We start from the raw sequence: 18460 nt of genomic DNA on the forward strand, positions 1-18460 counted from the left end.
ATTTTTTTTTTCAACGTTTATTTATTTTTTTGGGGACAGAGAGAGACAGAGCATGAACGCGGGAGGGGCAGAGAGAGAGGGAGACACAGAATCGGAAACAGGCTCCAGGCTCTGAGCCATCAGCCCAGAGCCCGACGCGGGGCTCGAACTCACGGACCGCGAGATCGTGACCTGGCTGAAGTCGGACGCTCAACCGACTGCGCCACCCAGGCGCCCCTCCAGAACGTTTTCTATTTACATTGCCCAGACACATCAGAGGAATCACTGTCTATGGCAACTATAGCCTTACAAAATGTATTTCTTAAACAACAGAACTTGAAAGTTGAAATTACTTCTCGACCCATGGGCTGCAGAATGGGTGTTGTGTTAGCATGTATGAAAACCACACTGATATCATTGGACATCTCCATCAAAGCTCTTGGGTGACCAGGTGCATTGTCAATCAGCAATAACATTTTGAAAGGGGTCTTTTCTGAGTACTGGATCCTAATAATGGGCTTAAAATATTCAGTTAAATGATGTTGTAAACAAATGTGCTGTCATCTATGCTTTGTGGCTCCATTTATAGAAGAGAGGCACAGTAGATTGAGCATTATCCTGGAGGGGACTAGGATTTTCAGAGTGGACATGACCATAGGCTTCAACACTGAGTCACCAGCTGCATTAATCCTTAACAAGAGAGTCAGCCTGTCCTGTGAAGCTCTGAGGCCAGGCATTGACTTCTCTCTAGCTAGGAGAGTTCTAGAAGGCATCTTCTCCTTAGAGAAGGCTGTTCCATCTACATCAAAACTCTTTTGTCTAGCGTAGTCCCCTTCATTAGTTCCCTTAGCTGGGCCTTTTGAATAACAACTCACCGTAGGCTCTACATCAGCATTTGCTGCTTCACCTGCACTTTTATGTTGCAAAGATGGCTTCTTTCCTTAAACCTCACGAACCAGCCTCTGCTCACTTCACACTTTTCTTCTGCAGTTTCTTCTCTCTCGGTCCTCACATAACTGAAGAGAGTTAGGGCCTTGCTCTGGATTAGGCTTTGGCTGAAGGGAATGTTGTGGCTGGTTCTTCTTCTATCCAGACCACTAGAACTTTCTCCATATCAGTAAGAAGGCTGATTTTTTTTTAATCATTTCTGTGTTCATTGAAGTAGCACTTTTCATTTTCTTCAAGAACTTTCTCTTGTTCTTCACAACCTGGCTAACTAACTGTGTGGCACTAGAGGCCTAGCTTTTGGCCCATCTTGGCTTTCTATATGCCCCCCTCCCTGAGCATAATCGTCTCTGGCTTCTGATTGAACGTGAGAAATGTGATTCTTCCTTGCACTTGAACACTTAGATGCCACTGTAGGGTTAACTGGCCTAATTTCAATATTGCTATGTCTCAGGAATAGGGAGGCCTGAGGAGAGAGAGAGAGAAATGAGGGAATGGGTAGAGCAATCGACACGAGCGTCAAGGAGCCAGGACCAATGTTAAAGGGGTTTCCATGGTTTTTCTCTAGGAGTTTTACAGTATCAGATCTTATGTTTATATCTCTAATCCATTTTGAGAAAATTTTTCAGTGTGGTGTAACATCAGGGTTCAGTTTCAAGCTTTCAGGAATAGGGAGGCCTGAGGAGAGAGAGAGAAATGAGAAATGAGTATAGCAATCAACACGAGCATCAAGGAGCCAAGACCAACGTTAAAGACGTTTCCATGTTTTTTTTCTAGGAGTTTTACAGTATCAGATCTTATGTTTATATCTCTAACCCATTTTGAGAAAATTTTTCAGTGTGGTATAATATCAGGGTTCAGTTTAAAGCTTTTCCATGTGGTTATGAGTTTTCCCAGCACCATTTGTTATAGAGATTATCCTTTCCCCATTGAGTGTTCCTGCCTTCCTTGTCAAATACTAGTTGACAATAGATGTAGGAGTTTATTTCTGGGCTCTTGATTCTGTTCCACTGGCCTATGGTATGAAATCAACAAGTGTGATGCCTCTAGCTTTGTTATTTCTCACGATTGTTTTGGCTCTTTGGGGTCTTTTGTGGATTCATACAAATTTTAGGAGAGTTTTCTTTCTTTTCCTATGGAAAATCCCATTGGACTTTTGATAGAAATTGCATGGAACCTATAGATGTCTTTGAGTACTATTTGCCTTTTAACAACATTATTTTTTCTGATCCACATCACAGGGTATTTTTCCATTTATTTGTGTCTTCTTCAAGTCATGTTATTTTCATTATACACCTCTTTCCTGACATTGGTTAAATTTATTCCTAAATATTTTATTGTTTTTGAGGCTGTTGTGAATGTCATAGTTTCTTAATTTCTTTTTCAGATGTTTTGTTATTATTGTATAATTGTTAGTGCTCCTGATTTCTGTATGTTTATTTCATACACGATACTGATTCATTTATATTGATTGTTTAATAGGAATTATTTTGTAGGTTATAATCTCTTAATATATGGCCGCTTTTAGGATTCTCTCTATATCTTTGGTTATTGGCAGTTTCGTTATCATGTGTCTTATGGAAGGTTGTTTGCGTTGAGATAATAAGGTGATCTATTAGCTTTACGAAGTTGGATGCCCGATTCTGTCCCAAGGCTTGGGAGGTTGTGAGATATTATTTCTTTAAATAAATGTTCAGCCTCCTTTACCCTCTCTTATTCTGGATCCCTGATTACCCTAATATTTGTTCTTTTTTTTTAAATTTTTTTTCAATGTTTATTTTTGAGAGAGAGAGAGCATGCAGAGAGGGGCAGAGAGAGAGGGAGACAGAATCTGAAGCAGCCTCCAGGCTCTGAGCTGTCAGCACAGAGCCTGATGTGGGGCTCGAACTCACAAACCTGAGTTTGAGAGATCATGACCTGAGCCGAAGTCAGACGTCTAACCGTCTGAGCCACTCAGGCGCCCCAATATTTGTTCTTTTGATGAAATCCCATAGATCACATAGATATTCTCTTTTCTACATTATTCTTTGTTCTCCTCTAAATGATTTATTTACAAACTCCTACCCTCCAAGTTGCCTCTTCTGTCTTCCAGTTGTTATGCTCACTGCAGATGCATTTTAAATTTCATTCATTGCATTCTTCAGCTCCAGGATTTCTGCATTTTTTTTTGTGATTTTGTTGAATTGCCTTTCTGAGTTTCCTTGTAGCTCACTGAGTTTTTCAAAAACAACTATTATGAATTCTTTTTTTTTTTAATTTTTAATGTTTATTTTTGAGAGAGAGAGACAGAGACAGAGACAGAATGTGAGTAGGAGAGGGGCAGAGAGAGAGGGAGACACAGAATCTGAAGCAGGCTCCAGGCTCTGAGCTGTCAGCACAGAGCTCAATGTGGGGCTTGAACCCACGAGCCGTGAGATCATGACCTGAGCCGAAGTTGGGTGCTCTACCTACTCAGCCACCCAGACACCCCAGCTATTTTGAATTCTTTATCAGCTAGTTCGTAAAATATCATTACCTTGAGCTCAGTTATTGGAGAATTATTATTATCTTTTGATGATAACATGCCTTCTTGGTTTTTCACGTTTCTTGTATTTTTAACACTGCTGCCTTTGCATCTGAAGTAGCAAAATTCTCTCCTAGTTGCCTCTAGGTAGGGAGGGGTATTCTGTTCAATGGTGCTGTTATTACCTGGGGTTTTCAGTCTTTGTAAGGGTAATTCCACTCTTCTTGCTCCCTCTTGTGGCACAGTTCTTTTTTTTTTTTTTTTGTAAGTTTATTTATTTATTTTGAGAAAGAGAGACAATGAGTATGGAAGGGGCAAAGAGAGAGGGAGAGAGAGAATCCCAAACAGGCTTCACACTGTCAGTGCAGAGCCCAACATGGGGCTCGAAATCACGAACCGTGAGATCATGACCCAAGCCAAAATCACGAGTCAGAGGCTTAACTGACTGAACCACCCTGGCGCCCCTGGCAGAATTCTAAATTAGTTTTTATGTCTTTTATGTCTTTTTACATATTCTCCCACCTAGCTACTAGAAAGCTCTCTGTAATTTTCCAGAAGGTGGCACTGTAGCTCAAATTTGTGATTTCTCCGTTGCCCACAGACCCTGGCCTGCTTTGGGCCTCTCAGCTGCTGTACTTAGGGGCGCACCCAAAGAGCCTACTCAGTGTGTAACACTTGGGGCATTGAGGGTGCCTGCAGACCAGGTAGAGAGACCCTCAGGTGAGGGACATCCAGGGGCTCATGGGAGGGCTTCCTCCTGAAGTCCTGAAGAAGCAGGAACTGCATCCCCTCCATGCTCATTCATAATCTTACCTGCCTCTTTGCAGATCTCCTCCCTTCCCCCAGTCACAGAGGTCCTGTCTCAGTTTTCCGGGTGCTGCTGGAGAGAATGGGCAGTCACTCACCACTCTCCTTTTCTTCACTAGAAGGGGTCACCATCACCTGATAGTACAGTTCCATGCATTGTTGCTGTGTGTGTGTGTGGGGGGGGGGTGGTTCTTCTTACTATTTCCACAGCATCCACACTCACATATACGTGTTTTCTCCAAATGCATGAGAAGCCACACTTCTGGGATTCCTCTCTCAACCGTGGCCGCCCATGTCTTCACTCTCCAGGTTTCTTTCCTGACCTTCACTGGAGGGGCTGGGGCAGGTGCTCTGCTCTTCAAGCTCTATAGCCTGAGTGGGGAGGGGGCAAAGGCCCCATAGAAAGAAAAGTGGCTAGTGTGGTTAAAGCCCACAAAGTGGCCGTCTGTGAGGGCCGGAAGATGGGGGACTGGGTGGGCCTAGTTAGGAATTCGGTCTTCATCTTAATAAATGCAGAAGCTTTTCAAAATCTTTGAAAGAAAATGAACAAATTTACATTTTTTAGAGATAACTCTGGATCCAATGTAGAGAGAGCATTGGAGGAGGACATGGGTATTTGCTGAGAGTTTCTCAAGCAGCCTAAGAAAGATGTGGATGAGTGGGGGAAAAACGCTATAACAACTCCAACAAAGAAGATGAAGTATTTAAGTGATAAGAAACTTCATGAAGAAAATTTTAAAACAAAACAGAAAGACACAGGAGAGGACTTGAACAGGTGGACAGACATCTCCTTTTCTTGTATTAGATTATGCAATGTTATAAAAATTTCAGTTCTTCCTAAATTAATTTATAAACGTAACTCAGTCCTTATCAAAACACGAGCAGTTGGGGTGTGTGTGTGTGTGTGTGTGTGTGTGTGTGTGGTATAAGACAAATTGATAATCAAGTTCATATGGAAAAACATTTAAGAAGAAGCAGGAAAACACTGAAAAAGAAAATCTATGAGAAGCTATGAGCCCCTCCCCCTCCCCTGGATATAAAGGTGTAAAGGTGTACTTCAAAGTACCCATAATTAAATTAGTGTGGCACTGACACATAAGCAGACAGTGAGGCCAGGGAAACAGAGTAGAAAATCCAGAAATAGATCTAAGTACGTAAGGAACATATTCTATGATACAGCTACTCTCTTTGCGTTATTACTGGGACACAGATGGACTTTTTTTTAATGTTTGCTTATTTTTGAGAGAGAGAGAGAGAGAGAGAGAGAGAGAGAGAGGGAGAGAATGAGCAGGGGAGGGGCAGAGAAAGAGGGAGACACAGATCTCAAAGCAGGCTCCACGCTATGCACTGTTAGCACAGAGTCTGATGCAGCACTTGAACTCAAGATCTGCAAGATCATGACCTGAGCTCAAGTCGGAGGCTTAACCAGCTGAGCCAACCACGCACCCCAGATGGACTTTTTAAGTAATGGTTGTAGAACATCTGAGTAACCATTTGGAAAAAAATTTTTGATACAGTTCTTATAAGATATACCAGAGTAAACTCCAGAGATCAAGAATTTAAACATAAAAAATGAAAACATGTAAGAACTAGAAGAACACAGGGATGAATGTCTTCACAATATCATAGATAATTGATAAACTAGAAGAAAATATTTGTAGCATGTAACACAAAGAGCTAATAATCTCAATATATTAAGAACTCTTAAAATCAAAGAAAAAGAAACTGAAAACAATAGAAAATATGAAATAGACATCAGCACAAACTCACACATATTAAAAAGATAAAAATGGCCCTTAATTATAATATCTTTTCAAGTTCAAACATACTTAGAAAAATACAAATTAAAATAATGTCATTTCTCAGTGATCAGATGGGTAAAAATTAAAAAGTATGACAACATATCCTCTTGGTGAGGCTGTGGCTAAACAGGGAGCGTCCTATATTATTAGTGAGAATGTAAACTGGCACAGTCCTTCTGGTGGAAGTTTAATAACAGAACTTTATATGTGTGTATGGTTTGATCAAGCAGTCCCACTACTAGGAATCTGTTCTGAAAGGTACTCCTCGAATACTATATTTACACAAGGTTCTTCCCTGCAGGGTTATTTGATTTGTATCATATCAGAAGCAATTAAATTGCCCATACACAGGATAGTGTTTGATTAAAGTATGATGCATCCACACAGTAGAGTACCAAGAAACTGAAAAAGAATGAAGACCTGAATGAAATAATATGGGGACATTTCCAAGACTTATTGTTAACATTCAAAACAAAAATATGCATGGTGCATGCAGATTGCCAGGCCTGGGCCACCAGGAAAGGGATGGAAGCCACTGGGTGACACAGACGGTGACATAGCGCAGAGAGGGGGCACGGACTGATTGCTCTGTGTGCTGAGCACTGCCTCCCTTGCCTCTTCAGGTGCACGCCCACAGCCTCACCAGGTGAGGCCACTGTGCAGGCAATGGTTCCTCATCTCATTCAGGCTTATGCCAAAGATGTAAAATTTGGTGCAGGTATCTGAGCCTTAATGCTTTGAGCTGATGCTGGAGTGATGATTAGCAATTATTAGTGAGTGAGTAGTCCCAGAGTATCAGTCTCAATTGACTTAAAGGATAAAGATAACAATGTGTGGACTCTACTTCTTCATGATGTTGCCACTAACACAAAGAAAAAGACCAGAGATTCCCCCACCACTGCTACCACATCAGTATCCTCTCTTGCCAAGGAAGGCTTGGAGGTTAGCCAAGGTGCTAATCTAGTGGAAATTAGGAAAGGTGTGGTGTTAGCTGTAGATGCTGTGATTGATGAATTTAAGAAGCAGTTCAAACCTGTGTTGAGCCCCAGAGAAATCACTTAGGTTGCTATTATTTCTGCAAGCCAAGAAATGAGCAATATCATTTCTTATACAGTGAAAAAGATTGAAAGGAAGGATGTAAAGACACCAAAAGATGGGAAACACTGAATAATGAATTATATATTACTGGATTGCAGTTTGATTATGTTTCTTCATACTTAGTATACATCAGAAGCTCAGAAATGTGAATGCCTGTGTTCTATTGGGTGAAAAGAAAATGTCTGGTGTCTACTCCATTATACCTGCAGTTGAAATTGTCAATGCTTATTGTAAGCCCTTCATAATAATTACTGAAGATGTTAATGGAGAAGCTCTAAATACACCCATTTTGAATAGTCTAAAACTTGGTTTTCAGATTATAGCAGTCAAATCTCCAGGTTTTGGTGACAATGGAAAAACCTACTTAGACACATGGCTATTGATGCTGGTGGTTCAGTGTTCAGAGAAGAAAGGTTGACCCTAAATCTTGATGCTCAGTCACACACTTAGGAAAAGTTGGATAGAGATGTCATTGTGACCAAAAATTAGCCAGTGTGCTCGAAGGGAAAAGATAACAGACTCAAATTGAAAAATCTATTCAAGAAATCATTGAGCAGTTACATATCATAACTGGTAATTATGAAAAGGAAAAATTGAATGAATATCTTGAAAAACTTCTAGATCGAGTAGCTCTGCTGCAGGTTGGTGGGACAAGTGATGTGGAAGTGAATGAAAAGAAAGACCTGCATATGCCCTCAATACTGCATGTAAGCTGTTGAAGAAGGCGTTGTTCTGGGAGGGGGTTGTGTTATTCTTCAGTGCATTCCAGCCTGAGACTTGCTAATTCCAGCTAATGAAGATATTTTCAATGATACAGAAATTACTAAAAGAACACTCAAAATTCTTGCAAACGGGGTGTGTGGGTGGCTTAGTCAGTTAAGTGTCCAACTCTTGATTTCAGCTCAGGTCATGATGTCATGGTTCATGGGATACAGCCATGCATCGGGCTCTGCTTTGACAGCATGGAGCCTGCTTGGGATTCTGTCTCTCTGTCTCTGTCTCTCTGTCTCTCTCAAAATAAATAAAGAAATAAACGTTTAAAAATATGCTTACAAAGGTCATTACTAAGAAAGTAGTTGTTGTAAGATCATTGATAGTTGAGATAATTACGCTAAGTTTCTCAAAAGTTGGTTCTGATATTCTCCTTGGAGATTTTGTGAATGTGATGGAGAAATGAATCATTGATCCAACCAAGTTAATAAGAACTGTTTTATCGGGTGCTGAAGAGAAGGACCATGAAACAGGTGGAATGGTCAGGGAGGATATGTTCTACTTTCTAGAATAGTGCGTCACCATTACTAATAAACTATGACAGGGTGCTTGAGGCAATGTTTCTCACCAGTAATTTTAGAGAAGTCAGTTAAAGAAGTTGAAAAGGCTGGCTGATGTTAAGAAATTCAATATACCCATAGTTACTAGTTTCATTTAACAATATAGCATGATCTATCACTGCCATTGTCCATGCCTACAGATAATTTATTTTGTATTGTTAAATACAAGGCTATTTGTACATTCACCAAAAAAAAAAAATAAATGAACAAACAAGAAATACACTGTGAAGGTGTCTATAATGTGCTATTCTTTATGTAATGAAAAAGGGAGAATGAGAAAATACACATTTATCCACTAATGTCTTCAAAAGAAATATAGAAAAATAAACCAGAAACTAATGAGATCGGTTGCCAACATAAGTTGGGTAGGAGTGGCAGTTCAAGAATGTGAACAGAATGAAACTTCTCTTCGTTTTCTGTATAGCACTGTCTTTTAGGACATACCCCAAAACATAAATAAATAAAACCGACCAGGATGTGGGGGAACCCAAAATAGAATACAAAAAAATAACAAATTTACCTGACGGTGTTATAAATGAATGACATAACTATATCGAAGGGGGTAGAGAAGACAATAATTAAGTGATGTGAGGGACAATATTTTGATTGCATACCATATGCAAATATATCCCCCACCACATACACTATATTGTGTAAATTTGTTTTTAACAAACGTATTGACTAGAGATTCTGAAATACTATGTGCATACTAAGATTTAGCAGATAGGTAAATATATTGTAGGTAATAAGAGCCGGGTTACAAATAAGAAAAGGGGAAATGCTAGAAAGAGCCCTAAAATTGGACGTGTAAGTATGAACCCATGGCTTCAATATATATACAGAACCTTAGGTATAGAAATAATTATAATATGTATGTGTGTGTTGAGTGTCCATACATGTGTTTCCTAGCTCTGTCTACTGAGAGGATCTGGAGGCAAGAACATTCCAGGGGCAATGAAGACACCTGGCATCCAGATCTTAATTCCTGAATAGCATTCTACAATTAAAGGACAATGACTTTTAGAAACATGGGTGATTACAGGGGCACCTGGGTGGCTCAGTCGGTTAAGCGTCTGACTTCAGCTCAGGTCATGATCTCGTGATTCGTGAGTTCAAGCCCCGCATCAGGCTCTGTGCTGACAGCTCAGAGTCTGGAGCCTGCTTTGGATTCTGTGTCACCCTCCCTCTCCGCCCCTCCCCCACTCATGCTCGGTCTCCCTCTGTCTCTCAAAAAATAAATAAACATTAAAAAAAAAAGAAAAAAGGATGGTAACAGGGCTAAAACAGATAAAATATAGGATGAGGCAAGATCATCTTGTATCAGAAAGCAAGGAAATGTTTATAAAATGATTGGGTAAAGCATGAGGCAAAGGATTCAGTAGCCAACTTACAGAAGCTACCAATGGCCAAAATCTGGGACAATGTGAACAAAACAACAAAGAACAAGTAATGGTCATAAGGTTAGACAACCAAAGAATAAGTAAATATCCATGAGTCCCAAATGATGTCAACAGTAAAGAACTGAATAAATAAGTAAATAGGGGAGAAGAGACAGCCCTTGTCTACAATATAGTTGCAATGAATAATGTAGAAGAAAGGATGCAAACAGAAAATCACGGGTAAGCAAACAATACGGTAATTGTTGCAGGAAAGAATTATTGATGGATGCTAAAACTAATAGGTGAAGCTATGATAAGAAACAGGATGTCTGAGTTGTCTCTAAGTATTTCTCCACAAAATACTTCTTAATAATTGAGGGGGGGGAATGCAACTTGCCCCTGGAGAAATCTGGCGGACACCCTCTTATCCCAGTGACTGAAGTTGACATCACCAGTTATTAAGACCTTGTGGAAGGCACAAGGGTACAGCATTTCTTCTGTGGTATTTCTGCCACATGTGACAACATCAGACCCTGAGATTAGGAAGCATTGTAAAAGACACAGGGAGGGACGGAAAAGGACAGCTGTTGAGGGTGCTTTGGGTTACGATACCAACAGTGGAGATAGAGGTGAAAGAAATGAACTGTAAGAAAAATAGCAAGTCAACAAAACTTGATAAAACAGGATTTAAGGTGGTGTATTCTAAAAAAAATTTTTTTAATGTTTTATTTATTTTTGAAACAGAGAGAGACAGAGCATGAACGGGGGAGGCTCAGAGAGAGGGAGACACAGAATCTGAAGCAGGCTCCAGGCTCTGAGCTGTCAGCACAGAGCCCGATGCGGGGCTCAAACTCACGGACCGTGAGATGGTGACCTGAGCCTAGGACGCTTAACCGACTGAGCCACCCAAGCGCCCCTAGGTGGTGTATTCTAGAGAGCGAAGGAGATTTAAAGAAAGTCACCCATGGTAATGACCTACAATCCTATTTAGGAATGTGCTTTGTAACTCTGTGGGATTTTTAACAAAGTTCCCTGAGATATGAATTGTAAATGACATCTTTTTGACTAATTAGGCCTTTTTATTTGGTATGTTAAGTTGCTTGGGAAGCACTGTCAAGCAAATAATGATAAGCTTTAGGTTATGTTTTTCGGGTAGATGCTGTAGCTGTTCTAGAAATCCTATGAAATTCCTAAAGTTTTAATATGTTCTGATGTGGAGTCATCACTTGACATTCTAATTATTACAGTGTTATGTGTCACAGAAAAAGAGATAAAAGAAAGACACCCCAATTTGTGGGCTGCACAACAGGTGGATAATCTTGCCATTTATTAACCAGAGCAGGAGACCAAGTTTTACTGAGAATCATCCTCTGACTTGGAAAGACTGTTGATTTATTTTTTTTTTAATTTTTTTTTCAACGTTTATTTTTATTTTTGGGACAGAGAGAGACAGAGCATGAACGGGGGAGGGGCAGAGAGAGAGGGAGACACAGAATCGGAAACAGGCTCCAGGCTCCGAGCCATCAGCCCAGAGCCCGACGCGGGGCTCGAACCCACGGACCGCGAGATCGTGACCTGGCTGAAGTTGGACGCTTAACCGACTGCGCCACCCAGGCGCCCCGACTGTTGATTTATTAATACTTCCCTCTAAAACATATAGCACATCTTTACCGATGATGTATTTTATTTATTTTGTTTTGTACTTTATTTTATCCTATTTTATTTTATTTTATTTTATTTTATTTTATTTTATTTTATTTTATTTTTTTTATTTTATTGTTTACCAGATGTAGCCACGGGGAAGCTAGTTTTTGACTGACAAATTTCACACTGGCAGGCCAGCTCACCTTGGAATACTTACCTTCATGAGATGTGGGACCAATAGATAAGCGGTCCTGTTCTCCCTGCTTTACTCTTGGTAGTAAATTCTTGCTCTTTGTAGCTTTAGGGATCTGTAGGAGGCAGTGCTGGCCTTGGTTATGTCATGGACAAGACCTGTAAAGTGAGTTGTGGCTCAGAGTACTAATATCAGAAAAATCTCTGACCCCTGAGCCCACTACCTCAAAAAGTTTTCTATTTGAGGGGCGCCTGGGTGGCGCAGTCGGTTAAGCGTCCGACTTCAGCCAGGTCACGATCTCACGGTCCGTGAGTTCGAGCCCCGCGTCAGGCTCTGGGCTGATGGCTCGGAGCCTGGAGCCTGTTTCCGATTCTGTGTCTCCCTCTCTCTCTGCCCCTCCCCCGTTCATGCTCTGTCTCTCTCTGTCCCAAAAATAAATAAACGTTGAAAAAAAAAAATTAAAAAAAAAATAAATAAATGTTGGAAAAAAAATTAAAAAAAAAAAAAATTTCTATTTGAAACTGGCAAAAGGAATGTGGAACAATATAAAAATACTCCAAAGGAAACATTTTGAAATTTTGAAAAAAGTCATGAATGATTAAACTGTATAAATCAGGAAATGTTTTATGGCTTTACAAGAAAGCTTTTGTAATCACACTTTTTAATGCTTTTATTTTCTATAATAAGAAAAGCATAATCATGGCAAAGATACACCATTGTAGTAGATAAAGGAGAAATAGTGTTTTATTCCGGTTAGGATGCTTTTGCTAAAGTCTGATTCTTTAATATTTGGGTCCGGGAAATAACGGGCAAAATTATAAAGAGGTCCATTTACATCTTATTTCGCAAAGTTTACACTTAATTATAATGTCATTTTGGGAGATAATTAAAACAAAATTCGTCATGTCAGCTAATCTAAAGTTAGCTTACTTTTTATTCTGTGCACATAGGAAATATTTACAGGTACCTCTCATGCATTACTATGCTACACTATCTGGAGAGGGAGAATAGGTCTTAGACCCATTAGACATGGGTTCAAATTCCAGGGCGACTAGTTAGTCAAAAACAAGTCTGCAGACCTTGAATATGGACACAAATATAAGCCTCTTTTTTCCAGGAAAAAAAAAAATGGAGTAGAAGACTCACCTCATAGGATTCTTAGAGAATTATTTGAAATTCTTGCAATGCTGACTCTTGTAAACTGTATACTCTGTATGTGGATTTTTCTTTTACAGCAAATGAGTGGATTAAGTTTAGCTGATAGTGAACACATATGTAGGTTATATTTTCATTTTTCTTTGTCATCATGTTTAGGAAAGCAAAAACTAAGTAATCAGTACTGAGATCTCATAATTATTTGTCATAAAACATCTTTTTCTTGCCCACATTGTGAAATAAACATCAAATAATCTATTTATTTCAAGATCATAAATCCCAATATATGGAGCCGTTGCTGAAGCACACAGAATCATCCCCACAACATACAAAATATGTCTCATGTGTGTAACTCAAATGTGTTCACCTTGGTTCAAAGCTGCGTTCAAAGATAAAATTATAAAGAGACGAAAAAATTGTTCCTTTCGTGTGATACAGCATATGCATGTTTTACTTTGCCCAAACTTTTGCTCATGTTATAAAACTTAATTTATACGGAGTTTATCTATATACACCATTTGGGAAATAATCTGAAAATGAACAAAATAACAGCCATTCTTTGGAAACAAAATACTCTTTCACTATTACATGGAAGGTGATATAGGGAAGGGAAGAGAGGTTGTTTCAGAGAAGTAAACCTTGGTTAGCATGTTCCTTGGCTTAGACGTAAGAAGGCAATCTTGTTGCTACATTTCTAAGAGGTGGCGCCTGTCCTTAGGGTTTGGAACCAGACCGGACCAGGTAGGTCTTGAGGGCTCCCTACCCTCTTGGTGAGGCAGTTTACCATAGCCTGGGATATTGGGCAAACTATGAAAACCTCTGTAAGTGGCTGTTTTACCATCTGAAAATGGGCATACAACAATACTTACTTTGCAAAGTTGTGAAAATTAAATGTAAACTATTGTGAAAATAACTGGCAAGAAAAAAATGCAAGGGCTTCTTTTCCTTTATCACAGCATTTTTTAATTTAGTATATTTATTACTTTTTAATTTTTATTCGAGTATAGTTGACCTGCAATGTTACATTAGTCCCAGGCGTACAACATAGTGATTCAACTTCTGTGTACATTATGTTGTACTCTGAAGTGTAGCTACTACCTGTCACAGCATTTTTTTGAGAAGATTCAATTTTTAAATACATAAATTTTAGAGGTTGTATATCATTGCATTGATGTAAATAGTCGTTTTTATGAGTAATTACAAAAATGGGTTCACTTGGCTCTCATTTTTCAAGAAAGCCAATCTCGCCAAATGAATACATATTTTGGTGTATGTATCTCCATGGCCAACATCTTGACATTGGAGAGGAGGATGGATTTTTCCCTCCGTGATAAAGAACTGGAATATCTAATTCATGTTAAACTGTCAAAAGCAGATTGTCTAGATACAGAAAAAAAAACCTTCAGATAGTGAAGACAAACACAAGCAAAGTATAAAGATCTATAGCTATATTCTTATCCATGCTTTGTCAGCCTTTTTGTTTACTAACATTTTAATCGTATTTGGGATGAGAAAATATGACAGCAATGGAAAAGGGATAAATGATGCAAAACTTCCCACCACCTGCTTTAAAATTACAATGTCAATTCATGTTTACTTCCCAATAAAAAAAATTATACCAACACAAATAGCCAGTTCTATTTGTTGAGCATAATTTTTTAAAAATCACATCATTTGGTCCCTTTACCACATATAGTGTACCTTTTTTTTTTAAGTTTATTTGTTTTCTGAGAGAGAGCATGCAAGTGGGGCAGGGGTAGAGGGAGAGGGGGACAGAGGATCTGAAGCAGGCTCCATGCTGACAGCAGAGAGCCCACTGTGGGGCTGGAACTCATGAACTGTGAGATCATGACCTGAGCCGAAGGCTGACGCTTAACCGACTGAGCCACCCAGGCACCCCAAGTGAATCTTTTTAATATAGACTTGTTCTTTCCTTTTATTTTTAGGGGTTTATGATTCTTTCTTTTTTTGTTGAAGTATATCTGATGTACATGTTATATTAGTTTCAGATTATAACATAATGATTCAGCATTTTGTACACTACAAAATGCTCTCCACGATGTCTAGTTATCATCTGTCACCATGCAAAGTTATTACAGCATTATTGACTGTATTCCCTATGTTGTACTTTATTTTCCCTATGTCTTATTTATTTTATAACTGGAAATTTGTATCTCTTAATCCTCATCACTTATTTCACCCATTCCCTACTCCCTTCCCCTCTGGCAACCACCAGTTCATTCTCTGTATTTATGAGTCTGTTTCTATGTTGTTTTGTTTGTTTCTTGTGTTTTTTAGATGCCACAAATAAGTGAAATCATATATTACCTATCTTTCTTTATCTGACTTATTCACTTAGCATGTTACCTTCAATATACATCCCTCTGGGTTGTCACAAATGACAGGATCTCCTTCTTTTTTATAGCTGAATAATATTACCTTGTATATAAACACCACATCTTCCTATTCCATTCATCTATCCACGGACACGTGGGCTGCTGCCATATCTTGGATGTTGTAAATAATGCTGCAGTGAACATACAGGTGCATATGTCTTTCAGAACTAATGTTCTTGAGGGTTTTTTGGATAAATATCCAGTCGTGGAATCGCTGGATCATATGGTAGTTCTATTTTTACTTTTTGAGGAACCTCCATACTGTTCTCCACAGTGGCTGCCTCAGTTGACATTCCCACCAGCAGTGCCTAAGGATTCCCTTTTAACCACTTCCTACCTGACCCTTGCTGTCTCTTGTCTTCTTGATACTAGCCCTCCTGACAGGTGTGAAGTGGTATATCTCATTGCGGTTTTGATTTGCCTTTCCCTCAAAATTAGTGATGTTGAGTACCTTTTGTTGCGTCTGTGGCCATCTGTAGGTCTTCTTTGGAAAAATCTCTATTCAGATCCTGTGCATATTTTTTAATCTGGTTGTTTTTATGGTGTTGAGTTGTATGAGTTTTTCATATATTTTAGATATTAACCCTTTACCAGATACATAATTTGCAAATACCTTTTCCCATGTGGTTGTTTGTGTCTTCATTTTATTGATGGTTTCCTTCACCGTGGAAAAGCTTTTTAGCCTGATATTGTCACAATTGTTTATTTTTGTTGCTCTTGCTGGAGGAGACCTATCTAAGAAAATATTGTTAAGACCAATATGGAAGAGTTTACTGCCTACATTTTCCTTTAGATGAGGTTTTTTTTTCTTTTCTTTTTTTTAACCTAGAAAAAGCTTTGAATGAGTTATCTATAAATAAATCACTATAGTCCAGATTTAAAAGTCCTTTTGGCCTCAGGCCATTCCTCATAACTAGTGAATGCCCATAAAATGTGAACATAGTACACAAAAGAAAGAAAGAAAGAAAGAAAGAAAGAAAGAAAGAAAGAAAGAAAAACATTTTTTAAAAGAGCAATGAAAAATGACTTTGTAAAGAGAAACCATACATTAAATTTAGAAATACTGTAGAAAGGTAAATATTACTGTTTTTTTTAATTATGTGATGAGCTGTTGAATTTCATGATGGAGATGGAGAAATAAGTATCTTTAGAAATCTGAGTAAACCTCTTCTACTAAGTAACAGGTTGCTACTGCAATGTAATATATAGAAAAAACTATTCTGAATACATTTAATCCTGTGCATATGGACACACAAAGGAAATTCACAAAATGAAATCATTTGGTAAAATGATAGGATTATGGGACTTTCTCAGATTTTTCTCTCTAGTGCTTTTATAAGTAAGAGCCATACTTAATTTACAGAAACACCAACAGGTATTATGCATTCTAATTTTACCTGCAGGTGTTCATTCTTTCCTGCACGATCTCTGGGGGATAATGTCCTTCAGTAAATTTTCAACTACCTACCTCTTTACATTGTACAAGAAGCTTTGTACTTTAGGATTGTTGTTAAATTACTCAGGGAGGGGGCACCTGGGTGGCTCAGTTGGTTAAGCCTCTGACTTTGGCTCAGGTCAAGATCTCGTGGTTCTTGAGTTCAAGCCCTGCACCAGGCTCTGTGCTGACAGCTCTCTCTCTTTCTCTATCTCTCAAAAGTAAATAAACAGACACACACACACAATTTTTTAAATTAAATTACTCAAGGAAAATAGTTCAGGAATTATTAATTAATTTATGCTAATTAAGAGCATAAAATATTTTAAAGATGCATAAACAGAAACAGAATGGAAATTAAAAGTAGCTTGAGGCCACTGAAATAACAAAAGGACAACTTAAAAATTATTAGCAACGGACCCAGAGGACAAGTAGTGAATACAGCTGCAGGGAAGAGTTACATGTACCCTGGGCAGGTTTGGACCTTGGGTAATACTTCACTGAGCACAGCTGTGCTCAGCTAATTTTGTTTGTTACCATTACAATATAGAAACCACTAAATTTAGAAAGGCCTGGAGACAAAGTCTATAAGATTTAGGATTTACAAAATAGTTTTTGAAGTGCTGGTATGTGAGAATTGTAGAAATTCTATCTCAACTTCCCAAGTTAAATTTACAGAAACATTATTACTTAGAGGCTACATTTGATAAAAACTAAAGATAATTTTTATTGTTCTTTTGGTGGTAGATAAGTCTCTTAAGTGCTTTCAGTTTCATTTATTTTTAGTTTTCATTAGAGGGTAGTCGACATACGATGTTACATTATTTCAGGTGCACAACACAGTGATTCAGCATCTCTATATGTTATGTTTTGCAAACCACAAGTGTAGCTCCCATCTATCAGCATGCATGCTATCACCATATCCTTGACTGTATTCTTTATGCTGCGCCTTTTATCCCCATGACTTACTCAGACCATACCCACATGCCTGTACTTCCCTCTCCCCTTCACCCATTTTGCCCACCCCACACCCCAGCCTCCTGGCAACCATCAGTTTGTTCTGGGGATTTATAGGTCTGATTCTGGTTTTGTTTTTTTGCTTTTTAGTCATCGATTATCTCAAGCTTATTTGAGTAATTTTTACACTAAAAGTTACAAAAATTAACTTGCAAATTCTTTAAACTTGAAGAGCAAATAGAAACAAAATTAACATATAATTGAGAGTCAAAGCTATCGGTGCACTTTTTATGTAAAAGAAATTGTACTAGGGGCGCCTGGCTGCCTCATTCAGTGTAGTGTGCAAATCGTGATCTCAGGATTGGGAGTTCAAGCCCCATGTTGGGTGTACAGATTATGTAAAAATAATAAAAAAAAAGAAATTGTAGTACAGAATTTGTGTCATAAAATTAGACTGAATTCAATTTCTCAATGTCATCACAATCTGATAACAATCTGACTTTTATACAACTGAGGTGACTACTTTTCTTAAATAAGTAGGTGGACAAGTCCCCATAGAAAATGACATCTTTCTGACACCAATTAGCAGTGGTGTCATCATCAGCTGATCCTCATACCTAAATATTATCAGACATAAGATTGGTGTAGTCAATTATAAAATAATATTAATTATCATACAAATTGTAGTTGGCTCACATACAATAAACCCATATTAAGAGATGTATTTCCAAGTGATTATTTTATTTAAGGTCGTCAGGAATCTATATTGTTCAAACCAGACATGCCAATGCAGACATTTGTTGAAACGAATTAGCATCTGCCTTAGACATATAATA

The 18460-nt window shown here is 38.5% G+C and overlaps 1 protein-coding gene and 1 pseudogene across 3 annotated transcripts in view; both read left to right on the forward strand.

The window, feature by feature from the left end:
• GRIA4 (glutamate ionotropic receptor AMPA type subunit 4) overlaps nt 1–18460 on the forward strand; it is a 398973-nt gene that overhangs the window by 101180 nt on the left and 279333 nt on the right. The gene's annotated exons all lie outside the window — the stretch shown is intronic.
• Nucleotides 628–8419, forward strand: LOC124506483 (60 kDa heat shock protein, mitochondrial-like; annotated as a pseudogene).

The sequence above is a fragment of the Lynx rufus genome, unplaced genomic scaffold (assembly GCF_022079265.1).
Source record: "Lynx rufus isolate CCGP_SWC_20201006 ecotype Redwood Valley unplaced genomic scaffold, mLynRuf1.p SCAF_9, whole genome shotgun sequence".
Taxonomy (NCBI): Eukaryota; Metazoa; Chordata; class Mammalia; order Carnivora; family Felidae; genus Lynx; species Lynx rufus.